The sequence below is a fragment of the Lissotriton helveticus genome, chromosome 3_1 (genome assembly GCF_964261635.1).
Source record: "Lissotriton helveticus chromosome 3_1, aLisHel1.1, whole genome shotgun sequence".
NCBI classification, from domain to species: Eukaryota; Metazoa; Chordata; class Amphibia; order Caudata; family Salamandridae; genus Lissotriton; species Lissotriton helveticus.
Window position 1 is genome coordinate 1,110,285,729 of NC_136061.1, and position 20,446 is coordinate 1,110,306,174.

At 44.7% G+C, this 20,446-nt stretch overlaps 1 protein-coding gene and 1 pseudogene across 3 annotated transcripts in view; both read left to right on the forward strand.

Moving 5' to 3' along the window:
* Nucleotides 1–20,446, forward strand: part of ACVR1C (activin A receptor type 1C) — a 675,408-nt gene that overhangs the window by 450,905 nt on the left and 204,057 nt on the right. The window lies entirely within an intron of this gene.
* On the forward strand, nt 17,455–18,290 carry LOC144825325 (uncharacterized; annotated as a pseudogene).

Below are 20,446 nucleotides of genomic sequence, written 5' to 3' on the forward strand. Positions count from 1 at the left end.
GTGGCGGGCTTGGCCGATAAAATCGACAATCACGTTTGGTTGCAAGTTGTGACTCATTATAGCATAGTCTGTATACAAGAAACGTGGACAACCACTGAGACTCACCTATTGGGTACAAAACTTTCTACACGCCAGCCACGCCCAGCCCGTCCGGCAAAAACAAAGGGGGCCTATGCATATATATTTCAACTAGCTCTGGCTTAATTGACACAAAGTTTATATCGACTGAGTTCTATTAGATTGTTATCTCTTCCTGGGGAGTTTCAAAAAAACTTGCCCTGGTTAATTTTTACAACAATATCCCAAATGTATTACTTGAAACAGTTGTAAGCAATTTAAAAGCCACACTTATAAAATTGGAAGACCAATCGCCCGGTGATATGGCCCTCCTCTGGGTTGGGGACTTTAATTGTACCCTGTGCTCATGGAGCAATGTGGGGATTTGCGGTTTAGGAGTTGGAAAGGAAGATGCGCCAACCCATTTTTCTCATTCCAAGTTGGGAGTTTTGTTGAATGACTTTGTCTCCCACTTTGTCCTGTCTTACGCCAATGAAATATGCTTCCCATCTAAGTCTTTCCGACCCACTTTTAACGGGAGAGGTTGTTGCTCAATCATTGATTATACCCTCTTTTCATCTAGGTATTCAGGGGCAATATGTAATTGGGACACATTGGATGTCGTTCTAAGCAATCATTATCCCATCGCTTTGACTTTAAAAATAAAACCTAATGATTTATTAAATAAAGCAAGTCAAATTGTTTATAATTTGCCTTTAAAACTTGTCAGCACAAATGGATATATTGTAAAATGGGACAAAGTGGTTCCTGCGGACTTTCTACAAACCTTAGTTAAAAAAACCTACGAGGACATCCAGGTGTGCCTAGCGACTAAAGAAGACCCCCAAATAGTCATAAATTCTTTCACTAAAATTACATCGGAGATCAAAAGAATTCTGTTAAGGGCACCTAAACAGACCTCCCAAGATAAACAGGGTTGGTTTAATGGACACTGCACCAAAGCTCTGAAAAAACTAAAAGAAGCTTTACACACCACCCCAAGGTCACAGGGAAAAATTCGGGAAGCACGGTGTGCTTACCACGCTGCTCTATCTAGTAGGCAGAAACAAATCAAGAAGGATGCCTGGCAGGCACTTGAGGATGCCAGTGACCGGAGAGATAATACAGCCTTTTGGAAGGCAGTCAATTCTCCCGTCCTGCTAAATAAGCAGACTGCTAAGATAGACTTAGTGATACCTGGTGATACTTGGGTCCTACACTTCAGCAACTTATATGACAAACCACAATCCTTGGCTTCAGGGGTAACTATGGTGCCTGACTTGGATGCACCTATAGGGCAAACATCACCCAGAGTATTTCCGTTAGGTATCACTTTCGAATGCGACGAAGTCCTCGTGGCACTGAAGGAAAGTCCGTCTGGAAAGGCCCCCTGCCCCGACGGTGTTCCAATTGATGTATAGAAATCAATGATTGAACTTTAGGCTCCATTGCTAACCAACGTGCTTAACTCATCAATTTTGTCCGGTTTTATTTCTACCTGGCCAGAGGCCATAGTAGTGCCGATATTTAAGAAAGGTGACAGGAATGACCCTTCCTGTTACCGTCCAATCTCACTACTCGATGCCTTAATGAAGGTTGCTGGGAGAATTATTTTAAATAGAACACAGGAATGGGTCGAAGAGCGTGACGTAATTTCAAAAGTACAATATGGTTTTAGAGCAGGCAAAGGGACGAAAGTACAAAGTCCAAATTTAGCCTTAATAATTGCGAAATCCACCCAGGCAAAAAAAGGTAACCTCTATGTTACGTTTGTGGACCTCAGTTCCGCATTTGACTGCGTTGACCACGAGCTGCTCTGGGCGACACTTTCCGACATCGGCATAGATAAACAAATCCTCCTGTTTATAAAAGAACTTTACAGGGGAGCGGGAGCACGCGTCAGATTTGGAAAAGGGGGTGAGTGCTCTAAAAATTTCAAATTCGTAGAGGAGTGAGACAGGGGTGCATATTAGCACCCCTGCTCTTTACCCTCTATATTAATGCCGTTGGTGATCACCTTAATGAAATGTACCACGATTACCCGACCATTAATGGGACCCCAATACCCATACTACTCTATGCGGACGATGCCGCAATCATCTCGCAAACATGCGTAGGATTACAAAGGGCAGTAGGGAAGTTTACCGACTTTATGAAATGTAGGAGTCTACAAGTGAACGTTTCTAAAAGATTCACTATGCCCTGTGGAAACGGGTTCAGAAATAACCAATGCTCAATTTCTCTGGATGGCAGAAAGTTAGAAAACATTGATAGATTTTCATATCTTGGTGTTAACTTTGACAAGAGGGGTACCTGGCATGCAGCTGCAACGGCAAGGGGCACTGCGTTTTCCAGGGCGACGGGAGCACTCATTAATTTTTCAAAAAAACTAGGGGGAAGGCCGGTTAGGTCCCTTTTACAGATCTATAAAGCCAAATGTGGGAAACATCCTTTACAACGCAACTTTTACCACGCAGTGCTATTACAATGCAGGTTTTACAACAAAAACCATTACAACGCATTGCGCTGGGGGGCGCTCTAGGATAGGGAATAGATTTAATTTACTATCCAACACCTACCCTAGTGTCCACGGGGACTGGAGTTGGAATAGTAAATTAAACTATTCACTATCCAGCACCCCAAAGCGCTATGCGTTGTAATGGTATGCATTGTAAAAACTGCGTTGTAACAGCATGCGTGGTAAAAGCATGCGTTGTAACGTCATACATCCAGCCAAATGTACATCAACCGGCACATATGGATCTGGGATATGGGGGATCGAGCCTGCGGACAGTTTGCAACGCACTGAGACCTCTTTCCTCCGATATCTGCTGGCCTTTCCGCGGGGCACACCAACATATGAGCTTCACAGTGAATTAGGTCTTACCAATATCTTGGACACCATCTATTCCGCACCTATCTTACTGTGGCACAATGTTTGGACAAAACAAGAAACCAGTTTGAACAGGGAGGTCATTAAAGAGTGTCTCGGCTTGGCCGGCGCCGACAACATCAGGTGGCTCAAGTACGTTAGAAATTTCTTGAACGATATTGGGCATCCAGAACTCTTTTACAACCCAGATAACTTGAACACCTTGCCCACAGCCACTCTCAGAAAAATGGTGATGTGGCACCTGGTCAATCAAAGACGGTCTGTAGAAATGGGCAAGAGTATGGTTGCAGAACATCAAGGCATTACTAACAGTGAAAGGATACAAATGTATTTAATCACAGAACCTTCCCCTTATACCCGAATGCTCCTGACCCGTTTTAGAACTGAGACATTCTACAGACTAGTAACATTCCCGAATCCTAATAACTGGTCTAGAAACCTGGCGAGTTGCCCCTGCGATAACATTTCCCCCCAGTCTGGCACCCGAGGGAAAATTTCTGAAACCCCTATTAAAATCTTGGGGCCTTCGTACCTGTAGAGCAGCTTACCATAGACTGAAAACCTTAGAACCCCCTTATGCTACTAAAGTCGTACCAACTTACCTTATAACAGTTGTTAAGGCTAGGGCCTCAATGCAGCCTTAGAAAAATTGGTAAATAAAAGGAGCTGTAAATGCCATCATTCGTCTTATTCCGCTCTGTACGAGCAAGTCTCTTGAGTACTGTATTGTTTTTAACCTGTTTTTAAATGCATTGAACTTTTTTAACTGTGAAATGTCTTTTAAAGCTTTGTTTTTATTACTGTATGCTTTTATGAATTTGTTTACACATTTCGAATAAAGCTTGATGAAATGACCTATCAAAATCAAGACACAGGGGCAGTCTTACATTGACATACGTTCTGATTTGTCTTTTCAAAAACACATTTGGGAATTTGTAATTAGAGATTTGCTGCTTTCAGATATGAAGATATTGGGACGGTGGAAATAGACACATGAAACTTGTGTGAAAAAAATAGACCACAGAAATGAAAAGTTTTAGGCTTATTATGTAAATGTGCTGTGTAGAAGCTGAGGTTTGTTTGGACAAACATGGGTTCCGCCGGAATACATTTTTAGAATGTTAAGATTATACATAGGTCAGCATATGGTTGCAACATCGTACTTGCCAGACAACTGGTAAAAACGGTCTCCTCGACAGGTCACCATATGCGGAGATGAGTTATGTTTGTTCATCTAATCTGTGCCTCTGTTTTCTTTTATGACCGTTCATATTCATAAACTTAATTGTACTTCACCGCTTCAGCAATTCACATTTCACTAAGTATCTTCTAAGGTTCTTTGTGGCATATTTGCATTGTATAAAATGGTTTGCCTCTGTTAAAGTGTAAAAAAATGGAGCACTGTACATGAAATATGAGTGAGCATGAAGGATTATGAATCAGATGCACAATGATTTTGTCACATGTGTGGTATGATTTATAGAACTACATGATAAACAGGCATCCACCCTAATGAAAGACCTTTATGTTAATTTATTGATTATTCAGAATCTTTGCAGAGCACTAAAAATATAGTTCTCCTAAAAGTGCCTGTAATAAAGACATGAAAAAGAGAAAACAGCAGCACCTATTTTGTTTTCTAAAGTGCTGCCTGGTTTATACAAAAGATGAATCCATTTGGTCAAGCTCCCTTCGCTGCAAATCATAGTGTACAATTTAAAACGGCTGACCTGTTGTACTAACAGCGACTACTTGATCGAATCACATTAAGTTATAGTAAGTTTAGCTGAGGTGCCGATTTTATATAGAAATTAAACCCAGCTACTGAAGCCCTCCTAACTTCATATTTAGAATTTTCACTTCCTTGCTGTTAAGAATTAGGATTGCAAGTCAGCACAATTTAGTCCATGTCATAATTACTAATTCTGAACATAAATAAACAAAACCGTTTAAACTTGTGCCACATTTCAAACTGTACAATAAAAACCGATAACTAACTAGATTATAAATGCACAAAAGCACTATCAGAACTTTAGCCCCGATAACTTTGCTAACACGTTTTACAATTTACAACCATCCTATTTCATTTCTGAGCAACCCGCTTTACTAACATCGTGGCGTACAAAACAATTGCCCCTCCTAATAATCTCTCACTCGCTACCCGTGAACGTTAAAAGCAGCGTTAACTGAGAAGAAGCCCAAAATATGTCTACTCTTTTGTTCTCATTGGTTTTCGACCCGGGTAAGTGCTTTGTGGCCCTAACATTCATTAGATGTAGCAATAATTGATCTATAAACGCATTATTCAAAATATAATTCAACATTAGTTCCTTCAAAGCAAAAAGCACTTCTTGATCTATTGTTCGAACGCCTATGAGACGAAACATAGGTTTTATGATGTTTACTTGTGCTAATTTTATGACTAGGCAAGTACATAGGAAGTGCAATCCCATGTCTGTTTTTTAGAGGACACAAGAATGGGTAGATTGAAAGGCAGTTAGGGTCAGAGTGCAAAAGCTTTTTTATGGTTTACTTCTGTTTCTCGAATAAGCCCTATTTGAAGCACAGCACATAGCAAGAACACAACGAGCATTGCCAAAGCCAATAGGGTTCACATTTGCAAGCTCTTTCGGCTTTGTCAATGTTTTTAGACACATTGCACAGAAGGGCAGGCTGCTGTACAACATGACTTAAAGTTAAAAAAAAGTGCTATGACATAGCGTTTTTTTTCTTTAAGTCATGTTGCACAGCAGCCCTCGTTGGTGTGCAATATGTCTAAAAAACATGAAACAAAGCCAAATAGCACTCGTATGCACAAGAGCTATTTGGCTTTGTTTAATGTGTTTTTGTGGGGGGTGGGAGAGTTAGAGAGGGCAGGGGGAAGCAGTGGGTGAGCAGGGCCGGACTGGGAACTGAAAGCAGCCCTGGCAAATTTTGTCAGACCAGCCCCCATCCGGCACGCCCCCGTCCGGCGCGTAGCGAGCGCGCGCAGCGAGCGAGCCCGACTATTAATAGGGGGGTTTGGGGGAAATTTTTGGAAAACGACAGACCAAAATGGTGAATTTTACAGCACATTTTCATCACATATTCAAATTGGGTGGTCAAATTACAAGGGGAATAGTTGACAGGCACTCCAGAAAAGTAGGGCGTTTCCCTTTGCTCTTGAAGCCAGGGAAAGTGCGATCATACTAATAATAGGCTAGTATAAATTGAGACCGAAGTAGCTGTGGGATTGTGCCTTATCAAATGTTTTTGACAAGGGTATTGGGGAAAGTGGTGGCGAAATTCGGAAAGGCCACAGTGAACAGAGCCTGTATTCCAAATATCTACCAATTTGAACATTCAGGAGGAGAATCAGCAGACAACCTGGGCACAGTCACCTCTCCTAATAAACTATAGGTGGCAGGTAAAGCCACCATGAGAGGTGTTGTGTAAGGGTACATCTGGCACCAAGAGAGCGACAGATTATACCACATTACCACCCACAAAATTCAAATATTACAGCTGAAACCTCAGTGTCAAGAGGGCGAAACAGAAAACCTTCACTGCTGGCTAGAACTTGCAAGAATCTCCCTGCGCCAAATCGCTAATGACTAGGCCCAGCAGTGTTAGAGATCCTCAACAAATAAGGTGTATGAAAACAGGGACAAGACTGGCAAACTATTATACAGACTGGTCACAAGGCATCTGACCTTCAGATTTATCCTTGCGATCTGAGACTTTGCGGGCGACACCACTAGTCACTCCACCGAAATAGTAGCAGTCCTTTTCAACTACTACTGTAACCTTTTTGCATACCACCCAAGGCCATCCTGTGAACACCACCAACCCTTGCTCTCAATGATCCCACTCCCTGTACTCTCCATAGCATCTAGATTTGACCTAGATGCACCCCTCGCTGTTGAAGACATAGAGCACACAGTCCTCTGGATGAACACAGTAAGACACCTGACCCAGTGGCTTCCTAATTGAGAATTACCATAGATTCCGTGATATCCTCTCCCTTCATTTACTTGCCCTTTATTAAGAAGCGTTCGTGACTGGAGCCTTACTGGTGGACCTGGATTTGGCCACAATTGCCGTCATCCCTAAGTCACCACCATTGCGCGGCATGTTGCTCCATTTCCGTAATAAACACTGAGCTCAAAATCTTTGCAAAAAGGCTTAAATACATTCTGCCCGATCTTGTCCACCCGGATCAATGCAGCTTTATGCCTGGCCCTAGAATCTGCTACTGTATTCAGCGGTGCATATAGCGCTGGCCGGACTACAGAAATGTCAAGACCCGTGTGCCCTTCTTCTAGTTGACTTTGAGGAGGAGTTTCATTGAATAGACTGCAGCTTTTTGGATGGGGTTCTCGAACGTATGGGCTTAGGCCCATGTTTTCGTAGGTATGCTAAACTACTCTATTTCCAACCCTTGAACGGGTGCAAATAAATGGTGTGTTGTTGGCCTCTTTTCCTATTCGTTGTGGTACCTGACAAGGATGCCCGCTCTCCCCACTCCTTTTGGTGCAAGCCATCATCCCTGACCAGACTGGTAGGCTGTGATGCTCAAAATCACGACTGCCAATGGAAGGGTGGGGATGAGGACAGAATCGTGCTATACACAGATGGCGTCCAGACCCCACTGCCTTTCCATCTTATAACTCTACGAGAAGGCCGCTCGCCTCAAAGTGAACAAAACTAAATCCCTGCTGGTCCCCACTCAGGGGAACAGCAAGATCTTGAATGGCATTCCTCGATTCCTATTAGGTGCATTATCTTCCAATACCTGGGCCTCGCTACATCTTGGGGACCAGGCCTTATATGGAGCCTCAACCTTATTCCCCTCCGGGCAAAAACGAAAAGAATTCTCCAGCGAAGGGCACTCCAGCTGCTAAACATACTTGGCTGAGTAGTCCTTATTAAAATGATGATACTCCTGCGATTCCTATATGTACTCCAAATCTTCCCACTGATGATACCCAGCACATGGTTTAAAAAAACCTAAAGTTTGGGATCCACTCCTTTCTCTGTGCAGGCCAACAGCCTCGCATTGGTATGGATAAATGTCGCCTCTCAGTGCACAATGGGGGTGATGGGTATGGCCGACATACAACTCTTTATCAACAATTTAGAGAGAACCCCATTTTATAAAGGCACAAGGGATATGATTCAGCTAAACCAATACAAAAGTTTTTCCCCTGGACTTGTTAAAATCCAGATTTTTGCTATGTGGATGCTTATCAACATAAGAAGAACAGAACTTCAAAGTAAAAAAATAACCAATAATTCTCCCAAAATACACATAAAATACTAGTGACATTTGTTAATATAGTTCATCATGCATTGGACCAAATACATTATCAAAAATATGTGGTCCAAAAATAACTTAGAAAACAAGTGTATACAATAAAAACACAAAAAAAGTTATTGTGTAGACGCAGTGTTTCAGTGGAACCTTGAGCTTTATCCCACATTCTACAGGACAAATAAATGAATTAAAACTAGGAGAAAACATAAAATATATTTCGTCATAGAAACAGTTGTGAAACGGATTATCTATACTCATACGGTTGGACATACAATGTTGTTCTTACTAAAATTCTTTTATACAAATTAGTGTGGTCCTGTCCAGTCCCCACTAGAAGCCCCATTCCCATCTAAGACAGCCATCCCCGCCCCGTGTGTTCAAATACCAGCTCACACCATTCTAGCCCCATATCTATCGAGTATTACCACAGGGTTGCAACATGGCTGTGATTTTTTACCTGCCTGACCAGTACTTGAATACCCTGGTTGGCACACAAATAAAGGAAACTCACGTAAAGCTCCTCTCAATGCATACTTAAAACTCAAACACTCTGATGAGCGTTAATGGAGTTTTAGAATGGACTTGGATTGTTAAGGCTAATTCCAACGTGTGTTAATGGGGCTAGAATGGACCATATATAGTCAGGCTAGTGCTTCTCATTGCAGAAAGGTTGGTAATGTCTGTATTTAGCACTTTATATGGGCTTTGTTATTTCATTCTATTGGCGAGAAAGGGTCACTCAAATTGTCGGTTGTAGAATGCCTCTCATAGGTACACTGAAACCACGGAAATGTCACACATAAGCAACCTGAAAACTTGGCAGCTATGTGTCCATGTCCAGTATTTGTAAAGCGCGAACCATTACTCGAAGGTGTCAAGGCGCTGGGGGCCGTTGGGAAGATTAAGCGACTGCTATTGCCCAGAGTCACATGGTGCGGGGCAGATCCCTACCGGAGCCGGGGATCGAACCATGATCACTAGCGTCCAGTCACCGTGGCGGCTGCACCACACCTCCTGTAAATGTTAATGCGCACCTTTAATTTGCGACAGACAATAAATAGTCAAGTACATCATCACACAACTCTAACAAGTACCACACATCAGGAATTAAACAAATTGCATTTTGATGTTGGTGTCAACATCACTGCATGAAAATGTATTGCCACGCATAGAGAGCACTCTGACATGCTTTGGGGCTAATGTGTCGCTCAGAAAAACAAAACTGGAGCACAGCGCTAAATCTATTCACAATGACTCGTTGTTATGGTGACGTGGATCAGCACAGTAGGATACATTATTTTACATTCCCCACAAAAACAAACTGTGCTCCCTCTGCGGCCCCAGCCAGTGCCCCCTCTGACACGCACATCTAGCTGCTTCCCATCTAGCACGGTCAGGCGGCTAAGTTGTGAGTTATGGAAGTTGGGGTCTTTTGCTGGCGTGGGCGGCATCTTGGCGAAAGGAACACAGAAGCAGATTTCCACCCCAAGAAACCTCTGACATGCATGGGGAGCCTGTAAACACTGGAAGCGGGTTGGCTGGCAGCAGAGGTGCTAAAATATTTAAATAATTTCTTTCAACAAGTCACATCACAATTTGAAATTGCGATGTGACTATCTCACGTAGGAATTATTCAAATATTTAGTTTCCCTGCTGCCGGCTGAGGAGCTCTGGTCGAGGAGCTGCCTGTGACTCATATCTGTCCAAATTATATTCAGACACTTGGGTCATCCTTAAACTGCCATTTGCTGCTGCAGTCCGTGGCCCCACTCCCCAGCCTAACCGAAGAGCTTCAGTCCCAACACTTCCCAGCTCATGAAAAAGCAAGCTGGTGGAGTACTCGTTCTCTTCCAAACCTTATGCACTGGCAGCAATCAGGTAATTCATACACTGCTTTTCCACCCTATAGTGAGTCTGCCATTATCAAAGTCTTTTAACGTCCAACCGGACATTTACCTTGCTGGTTTTATACCGCGTTCGCCGTCTTGAAGCCTGCTGTTGGTGGGGTCACGGGACGGGGTGGCACTGGCACTATGGCAGACACAGGGGGGTTGGGGGGGTTGGGGGGGGGGGGGTAGGCGGCGGCGCTACCTATCCACTGCCAGTAGCCACTGTAGGAATAAAATTATGCAGGGGCCGGAAATGGAATTCTGCGCGCTGCGCACAGGCACCTCCTCCTCCTCGCTCTGTTTGTTTAATTTAGGTTAGGTTGCATATTGAGTACAGTGCACACATGCACCGGTCAATCAGGCTTGCTGGCGGCGCCGGCGGCGCTACTATTCGGGGGCTGGGGCAGGCAGGCCTGCATCGGAACTGTCTGTAACTAACTTGGAAGTCTGGCTGAGAGAGAGAGTCTTGTGGCTTCTTCTAAGTGAGTGACTGACGTGACTCTGCTGGGGGCCGATTTTCAGTCCGACCGTCACAGGCTGTGACGGGCGGACTGAAAATCGGCCCCCAGCCACAAAACCGGCCCCCCCTTTTTGAAAACCGGCCCCCACCCCCTCCAGCCGACCGGGGGATTGCCCGGTGCCCGGCATTGCCAGTCCGGGCCTGTGGGTGAGGCGAGCAGCACAATGCACATGGGTAGGAGGGTGTGGGGGTAAGCAACACAAGAGAGGTGTGAAGAAGGAGGGTGGGAGCAGCAACACAGCAGAGGATGGTGGATTATGGGGGGTCAAGCAGCATGAGGAAGGTATGGGGAGGGAGCAGCAACACAGTGGAGGGCAGGGGAGTGTATGGGCGGAGCAATGCAAGGGAGGCGTGGGAGAGGAGAGTGGTCACGGATGGGAGCATGAGCATGGATGGTGATAGGAGTGAGGGGCGGAATACATATGCACTCCTCTATAGTGGATGTAAAAAAAATTGTTAAGTACCTGCAGGAGCCCATGGGCAATGGCAGGACTATGACCGCAAACAGGAAACTGTACTTGGTCCATGCTCTACAGCAGGGACACATACTTGAAGACCCAGTAGGAATTAGACACAAAGGAGGCATGACCAAAAGGAAGCAAGGAAACAAGAGTGATCTCAAATCCAACCAATGGTAAGTAATATGCAGGCTCTATGCCCATTATTAAGCTTTTTTTGTTTGCAAAAGATTTCACCAATTGCGCATGCACAGTGCCATCAGTGAAACTTAAAAATTCCAGTCATTTGTGACCATCCCACGTAGAAGAATTCAGGACATGGGGCCTGCTTCACAATGGTAAACCTCAACTTTTGTGAAAGTTTATGCTTTTTGGAATTCACAAAACCGCATTTTAATAGTAATTTTATGAGTGAGGAGACTCCATAGATGGGCAGAGAACTCCACACATAAAAAGAAATGACTTGCTTATCATTTTATATGTAGTGGGCTCCGCACGACAGCTGAGTCTATACACTCATGAACTTACTATTAAAATGCAGTTTTGTGAAACCCAAAAACAAAAGTAAACTTACACAAGTGTGTAGGTTTACCTTTGCGAATCAGGCCCATGGACTCATTATATATTATTATTCATATCAATCCTTTTTTCTAATAACACCTCAGTGCAGTGGACTTCAGAAGTTTGAGGGGCAGAGGAGGACCGCCTATACAAGTATCACTAGTTATGCTGTATAAAGTGTCAGTATGCAGCCTCCATGTGAGTTGCTCATACTATAGTTGAGGTCTCCAGAGAACGGAAGTCTGAGGTATGGAAGAGGCAAGTTCCCTCTACAAGCATAATGCACCAGCCTGCAGCCTGCTCCACAAGTTGCTCCTATTATTGCTGGTATTGGGGCCCCAGGGACCAGAACACAGAGCCTAAACCTCAGATACAAGCATCACCTGGAGGGGATGGTCTTACTATTGACTTTGTAAACCAGATGTCTGAGGGGCAGAGAAGGCAGGACTCCCTCTGTCAGCATCACCTGTTCTGCACTGTAAGGCTCCAACCTGCAGCCTGCTGCATGAGTCACCTTTACTATTACTGTGGTTGGGGACCCCAGAGATGAAACGTTTGAGAGGCAGAGAAGACTGGACTCTCTTCACAAGCATCAGCTTCATGGGACGTTCTTACTATTGCTGTTGTTAGGGACTTCGGAGACCAGACATCTGTATTGGCAGAGGAGGCACAACTCTCTCTACACACATCCCTTGCCAAGTGCTATAACGGGCTAACCTGAAGCCCACTGTGTGGGACAGTCTTTATGTTGCAGAACTCCAGATACCAGAAGTCTGATTGTTGGAGAACATCACCAGTTGTGCAGTATAAAGCACCCACCTAGAGCCTGCTGTGTGGGACGTACCCTGGCTTGGCCTGTGCAATGACTGGCCCATCTGTGCCTGTCAGAGCCCTGAAAATGCTAGGCTGGACCACCCCTCCCAGTCTTTGGGTTCCTTGGTGAAGGTGCTTTGATTGATTGTGAACTCTACTCAGGTTCAACTGAATTTTTTTTTGAGATTCCACTATGTTTGGCCCTAATAATTTCCTTTTATTTTATCAACGTTTTATTTTGGCAAAGTGGATATTATATTTTCCCAATATTTTTAGACTGGGGCAGAGCTATGGAAAGTGTAAAAAGCTTCTCCTGCTCCACACCAAGCTCAAGTGAACCCTGAGGCCTCTTTTCACTAAGCTGAGCGGAGACTAATAAATTCTGTGTAGAGATTTAAAATGTATAATAACAATCCTGCTGTTAGTTTGCATGCCGCAAAAGACTTAAGGCCCCGATTACAAGTTTGACGGTCTCACCGCCACACCGCCGCATTAGCGGTCCCAAGAAGACCACTGAACTGGCAGTCTTCCGCCCACCGTATTACGATGAATGCGGCCTGAACCACCGACCTCTGTCGACGGACTGGTTCCTAACTTTGCTGCAAAAGACTGCAATGTTGGCGATTGGTACTCTGATGCCATCAGATCAGTGGCTTTCTGCTGATCAGATTACAATAACACAGTTGTACTGTCGGTCAACTAGAAGCGGTTTGTCATTAGCGGTAGGCCATTGTAGTATGCTCTCATTAAAGCACCAGAACAGTGTCCATTGGATGGACACAAAAACAACACAGCTGATATCCATTGGCCAAGTGGACACACCTCCAAATCACACTATGAAACACACCCCTTCCCAGACCATGATGCTTTGCCTCGCCACTGCGGTACAAAAGGGGGTGGTGATGGACGGAGCATCTGAACCAATAAAACACTCACACACAGTCAAAAGATCTGGGTTTAATCCATCACCGTTCTTTAGCCCACTCTGCCACCCCAGTTCAGACATGGCTATATGCAAATCAGTCTGACCCTGTGCCTCATGGGAACAGTCCAGCCCGAACTGCCAAGCCATGTCTTCCCTGGACAGGAAACAAGCTTCCGAGGACTGGTTTCTGCCATTCCAGCCGTCTTCAGCCCGGCTTGCTTGAATCCAGTGGCAAAGTGAGCAAGGGACTCACGTCTGAGCATACCCTGCCCACTTATGGCGAACAAAGAGGTACAAAAGGGGGTGGTGATGGACGGAGCATCCGAACCAATCAAACACTCACACTCACCACCCCCTTTTGTACTGTTTTGTTCGCCATAAGTTGGCAGGGTATGCTCAGACGTGGGTCCCTTGCTCACTTTGCCACTGGATTCAAGCAAGCCTGGCTGAAGACGGCTGAAATGCCAGAAACCGGTCCTAGGAAGCTTGTTTCCGGTCCAGGGAAGGCATGGCTTGGCAGTTCGGGCTGGACTGTTCCCATGAGGCACAGGGTCAGACTGATTTGCATATGGCCATGTCTGAACTGGGGTGGCAGAGTGGGCTAAAGAACGGTGATGGATTAAACCCAGAACTTTTGACTGGGTGTGAGTGTTTGATTGGTTCAGATGCTCCGTCCATCACCACCCCCATTTGTACCGCTTTGTTTGCAATAAGTTGGCAGGGCATGCTCAGACGTGAGTCCCTTGCTCACTTTGCCACTGGATTCAAGGAAGCCTGGCTGAAGACGGCTGAAATGCCAGAAACCGGTCCTAGGAAGCTTGTTTCCGGTCCAGGGAAGGCATGGCTTGGCAGTTCGTGCTGGACTGTTCCCATGAGGCACAGGGCCAGACTGATTTGCACATGGCCATGTCTGAACTGGGGTGGCATAGTGGGCTAAAGAACGGTGATGGATTAAACCCAGATCTGTTGACTGGGTGTGAGTGTTTGATTGGTTCGGATGCTCCGTCCATCACCACCTCCTTTTGTACCTCTTTGTTTGCCAAAAGTTGGAAGGGTATGCTCAGACGTGAGCCCTTGCTCACTTTACCACTGGATTCAAGCAAGTCTGGCTGAAGACGGCTGAAATGCTAGAAACCGGTCCTAAGAAGCTTGTTTTGGGTCCAGGGAAGGCATGCCTTGGCAGTTCGGGCTGGACTGTTCCCATGAGGCACAGGGTCAGACTGATTTGCATATGGCCACGTCTGAACTGGGGTGGCAGAGTGGGCTAAAGAACGGTGATGGATTAAACCCAGATCGGTTGACTGGGTGTGAGTGTTTGATTGGTTCGGATGCTCCGTCCATCACCACCTCCTTTTGGACCGCTTTGTTAGCCAGAAGTTGGCAGGGTATGCTTAGAGGTGAGTCCCTTGCTCACTTTACCACTGGATTCAAGCAAGCCTGGCTGAAGACGGCTAAAATGCCAGAAACCGGTCCTAGGAAGCTTGTTTCCGGTCCAGAGAAGGCATGGCTTGGCAGTTCGGGCTGGACTGTTCCCATGAGGCACAGGGCCAGACTGATTTGTATATGGCCATGTCTGAACTGGGGTGGCAGAGTGGGCTAAAGAACGGTGATGGATTAAACCCAGATCTTTTGACTGTGTGTGAGTGTTTGATTGGTTCAGATTCTCCGTCCATCACCACCCCCTTTTGTACTGCTTTGTTCGCCATAAGTTGGCAGGGTATGCTCAGACGTGAGTCCCTTGCTCACTTTGCCACTGGATTCAAGCAAGCCTGGCTGAAGACGGCTGAAATGCCAGAAACCGGTCCTAGGAAGGTTGTTTCCGGTGCAGGGAAGGCATGGCTTGGCAGTTCGGGATGGACTTTTCCCATGAGGCACAGGGTCAGACTGATTTGCATATGGCCATGTCTGAACTGGGGTGGCAGAGTGGGCTAAAGAACGGTGATGGATTAAACCCAGATCTGTTGACTGGGTGTGAGTGTTTGTTTGGTTTGGATGCTCCATCCATCACCACCCCCTTTTGTACCGCTTTGTTCATCATAAGTTGGCAGGGTATGCTCAGACGTGAGTCCCTTGCTCACTTTGCCACTGGATTCAAGCAAGCCTGGCTGAAGACGGCTGAAATGCCAGAAACCGGTCCTAGGAAGCTTGTTTCCGGTCCAGGGAAGGCATGGCTTGGCAGTTCGGGCTAGACTGTTCCCATGAGGCACAGGGTCAGACTGATTTGCACATGGCCATGTCTGAACTGGGGTGGCAGAGTGGGCTAAAGAACAGTGATGGATTAAACCCAGATCTGCTGACTGGGTGTGTGTGTTTGATTGGTTCGGATGCTCCATCCATCACCACCCCCTTTTGTACCGCTTTGCTTCGCCACTGCAGCACAACAAGACAGAGCAGCAATTTTGGTCACATAAGGCTTCCCCATTTTCCCTATCCCATTTAACACTTGCTACACACTTTTTATGCATTTCTTTAAAATATCCCTGGGTGTTTTTTGTTAGTCATTGTCACCTACTGTAATTTAGAGTTATGTTACATCAAGACAATCCAAGTTTTTCAGTTGAAAGTCGTGGTGGATAAAATCATAAGTGTAGAATCACAATTGTTTGGACCCCACGTCCAACATACTCGTCTCAGTAGAAAAAAGAACATGTGGGACAGGATAGTCAACAGAGTGAATGCTGTTGGTCCCACACTGCACACAAAGGATGAAATAAGGAAGAGCTGGCACGACCTGAGGGGGAAGGTGTGTACCCTGGTCTCCAAGCAACACCTGGAAGCCCAGAGGACTGGCGGTGGTCCTCCCTGTGCCTCATTACATCTCCATCCCTGGAAGGAGAAGGTCTTGCCCATCCTGTATTCTGAGGGCTTGACAGTAGTACCTGGGGGAGTGGAGTCTGGTAAGTTACACCTCACTAGCTGTCACAACACGTCAATGTCTTGTATGCTCTCATCTCTTGCCATTGTGTTGCCTATCTACTTTCCTAACATGCAATATTAAAAGTATCAGAGATGTTTGATTGTCAGTGTCAATGTGTATTGTTGCATAGAAGATCACATGTATCAATCTTCATTACATGCCACATGTTGGAATGCTGTCTGTAAATGTATTACTATTAAATAACCATCCCACAACCCATGATATGTGTCGATATGTAAGTGTATGGTCTAGCCCAACTGCATTTTGACAACAGGTAAGTTATACTAACCATTTTGCAAGTGTTGGCATGTAGAGATTGAAATGACTACAACTACCATGAAGCCCCATTTCTGATACTCAAACAAGATGCAATAGTGATTTTGCCCATTCTCACTTATCTCTCATGTAACAACTGATGTTCATTTCTCATGGAGTTAACTGTTTGTCAAGTGTTAGGAAGTAGAGATTGAAATGACTACAACTACCATGAGGCCCTGTTTCTAGTACTCTAATCAAGATGAATTTGTGAATTTGCCAATTTTCACTTGTCTGACATATTACAACTGATCAGTTCAGTTATCATGCACTGCGCAGTCAGCTTACAATGCTCTACTCAGAAATTTCTGCCTACTTAGCTTGATGTTGTCTTGGTCTCCTTAACTGAACCTATCGATGGCATGAGTAATATCATACCAAATATGTACCTCTAATATTTCTAAGACATTAAGCTAAGTCGGCTGAATAGAAGTGTTAGGTGACCCATTAGCTCTGCACTGCTCACATCATGACTAATGATAAATATACAACCATGTTGTGTGACCACCTGTGTTGTACACAACTAGGATTTGGAATGGTCATATACACATGTTACTTCTCTGTTGTGTTGCCTTAAATGTTTAGGAGATGTCATGTTCATTCCTTAATCCAAAATGCAATATATTAGCACATCTAATTAGCCTCTCAATTCTAGTACATGTATTAAATGTCTCCTGATCTCTTGTTAACAAGTTCAATACCACAGAAATATATCACAAAAGTATTCTCTACCTATTTTGTTTTTCCTAGCTCTCTACTTACTGTGACACAAAACATTTGGATGTAGCTACCACACTGACACCATTAACAATGTTCTGTATTTCAAAGCAGGTCGAACTGGAACAGCACTTACCCAGAGCATGGCCATCAAACATACTCACACTCCAAGATGAAGCCCTCAGTGATGAAAACACTCCTGAACCTGCGGTCTTGGATGATGGTCCTGGCCCATCTGATCAGCCTGGGCAAACAAAAACAGTGAGTCTCACTGTGCCCACAACAACAACTCCCACCCCAGTTGCAGCCCTCAGCAACACCTGTCTCCCCAACCTGTGTACCTAGCACAGTCACTGCTATCTTGTGCCCCGAGTGCTGAATTCAGAGATGAGAATCACCAGCTCAGTCACAGAGGGACTAGGACCCAGTGGGAGATTGCACTCTGGGCCAAGGGCACAGGCCCGTGGGGCTAGTGTTCGTGGGCAGGGTACTGTGGGCCCGCTGAATGAGGCCACTGGGACCACTCACACCCAGGCCACCATCAACCAAGACTTGGGAGGCCATCAGGGCTCTCAAGATGTGATGGGCCAGGCGTTGTTGGAAATCCGGGTGATGAAGCAGCTGCAGAGGGAAATACACCAGGAGCTGACCACCCACAACATCAACATGGGCAAGCTCAATGGAGTGCTGCAGGATATCAATACAACCCTCTGCAGGGCTTTTCCACCTCCATCTACCGCTTCCTTTTGTCCAACTACATCTGGCCCAATTACATCTGCAGCAGTCACAGGAAGGGAGGCCCTTTCAGAGGAAGACATGCTGCAGACACACCTGTCTCTGGAGAAGTGGATCCCTTCCGCAGTCGCAAGCAGGGACGTCCATGCAAAAATCCAGGAGGTGCCGATGGCAAGACACCCATCACCGCCTGAAAGAAACCTGAACCTTAATTTTCTCCAGTGTGTGCAATGCTTTCACTCTGTGGACTATTTATGGAAAATTTGCCTTTTATGATGGGAGTAGTATTTTGGACTTTGGACTTCAGTCAATTTGGCATCTGCAAATGAGTTTTATTCATCATAACTCACTACTGATGAACATTCCAAAATATATATCTGCCTCCTCGGTGCTCAAAGAGTTACTCTGGCTACCAGTGAAAAGACCTATCGAGTTTAAGGCTCTCTGTATTGCTTTTAAAGCCATTCATGGTCCAGGGCCTACCTTCTTTAAACAGAATTTGCAGCCATACATCCCAGCCCACCATCTTGGTTCAGCTCATGCCCATAACCTAGCAGTCCCCAGGTTCAAAAAGTGTTCTTGGGGTGGTAGGAGCTTTCTGGTCAGCACAACCAGACTTTGGAACTCGTTTCCACTGAGGTTAAAATAAGAAACAAACCTGTTGGCCTACAGGAAGGCGTTAAAGACATAGCTTTTTAATCTCTGATGTGGTTTTAAAACGGTCCGATATATCTTGTCTGTTGAGCTAGCGCCTTGACACCTTCGGGTGAATGTCTTGTGCTTTATAAATTTCTTTTTCATTTCATTTCATTTCATTACTTCACTTTTTTATGTTTGGTTTTGCATAATGTAGATCTTCACCTTTATCACTTTAATAAATACACAAGTAACAAACTCATTGTCTGCTGTAGTAAATCTCACATCTACCAATGTATATATGTCCTCCCATGTGAATTTTACAATACCAAAACAAGCTACTCTTATAATCATGGATATGTTGCATGTATACTATGTTTAGCTCAGGATCACAACCATGTCACATCAACTCATATACACTAGTGCCTTTTCTTATAACATGTTTATTCTGTTGTTCCAATCATAGGCTGGTATTATATCAGAAACATAGCAAATCATACATGACTCAAATATTCTGTGTCATGGTAACATTTCCAGGTGCAGACCTTAACATCATAACAGGAGGGGACACAACCGAACATTTCCTATTGAATAGGTCAAATAAAATTAGTCTATGTCATCAGCTAAAGCCAATTCACCTACCTCACAAAAGGAATCCCTCCTCATTTAAACCAAAGACATAACATGGGTATTTGCAAAACATGCACATTCACCCATTGGCCTCTTGATGCTGAATAACAGATGTTTATTGCTACCCAACGATATTTATTTTATCGACTTCAGACAGATGACAGGCTGAGTGGACCTGACTGGGATTTGAACCTGTGACCATGAAGTCAAACACAGGCCCCTCCAGTGGACACATTAGCTCATTGAGCCACCAGACCAAGCCAACAATCCAATAAATAGATATATGGCAGTACCACAGTTTCTGATCACAGGGCCATTCCAATCTAGTGTTGCTGCATCTGGTGAAATGTCACGGACAAATGTCTGTCAGTGATGTGCCACAAGCACTTTGGCCTACAATGAGGAGACACATCAGCAGCTATATACAATTTTTACACAATAAGGATTTAGCCAATGTAAAGAGAGATAAGCATGATTTGGGCTGAAAACAACATTTTGTTGGAGCACATATTGGCACACATGTTGCATTAGAACCACCACACGACAAGGAACAAGTCCAGGTTTTGCACACACAAAGTCTGTGACAGATATTCCCGAAACAATCCATGTCCAATTTGGACATCCAAACAGCATCATTATCTCCTAATGTCACACCTCTGAAATGTCCAAATGAAGATGCCATTGTGAAGGTGCCTAAAACAGACCAAAACAAAGAGATCAGCTATGAAACCATGCACACAACACAATTCACATAGTCAACATCTAGAAAACACAGTTCATGATAAAAATCTAACATAAACAAAGAAACACTAACAAAATGAGCATGTGTCAAACCCTTCCTCCACAAATATAGTTTACCAGAATTTGCCAGAGCTTTAGCTTCCTAATATTCTCCCTAAACATACTTTTCACATCATCACAACAAGAGTTGAGATAAGAGTCAAAGTCATGACATCTCACAACATACTTATACTCATGAGAAGATGTTGTTGATGAGATCATGATGCAAGACAACTCTGTCCTCTTCACAACTATCATCATCATTTGGAATTTCAGGATCCTCACCCAATGACATCTCCATCTT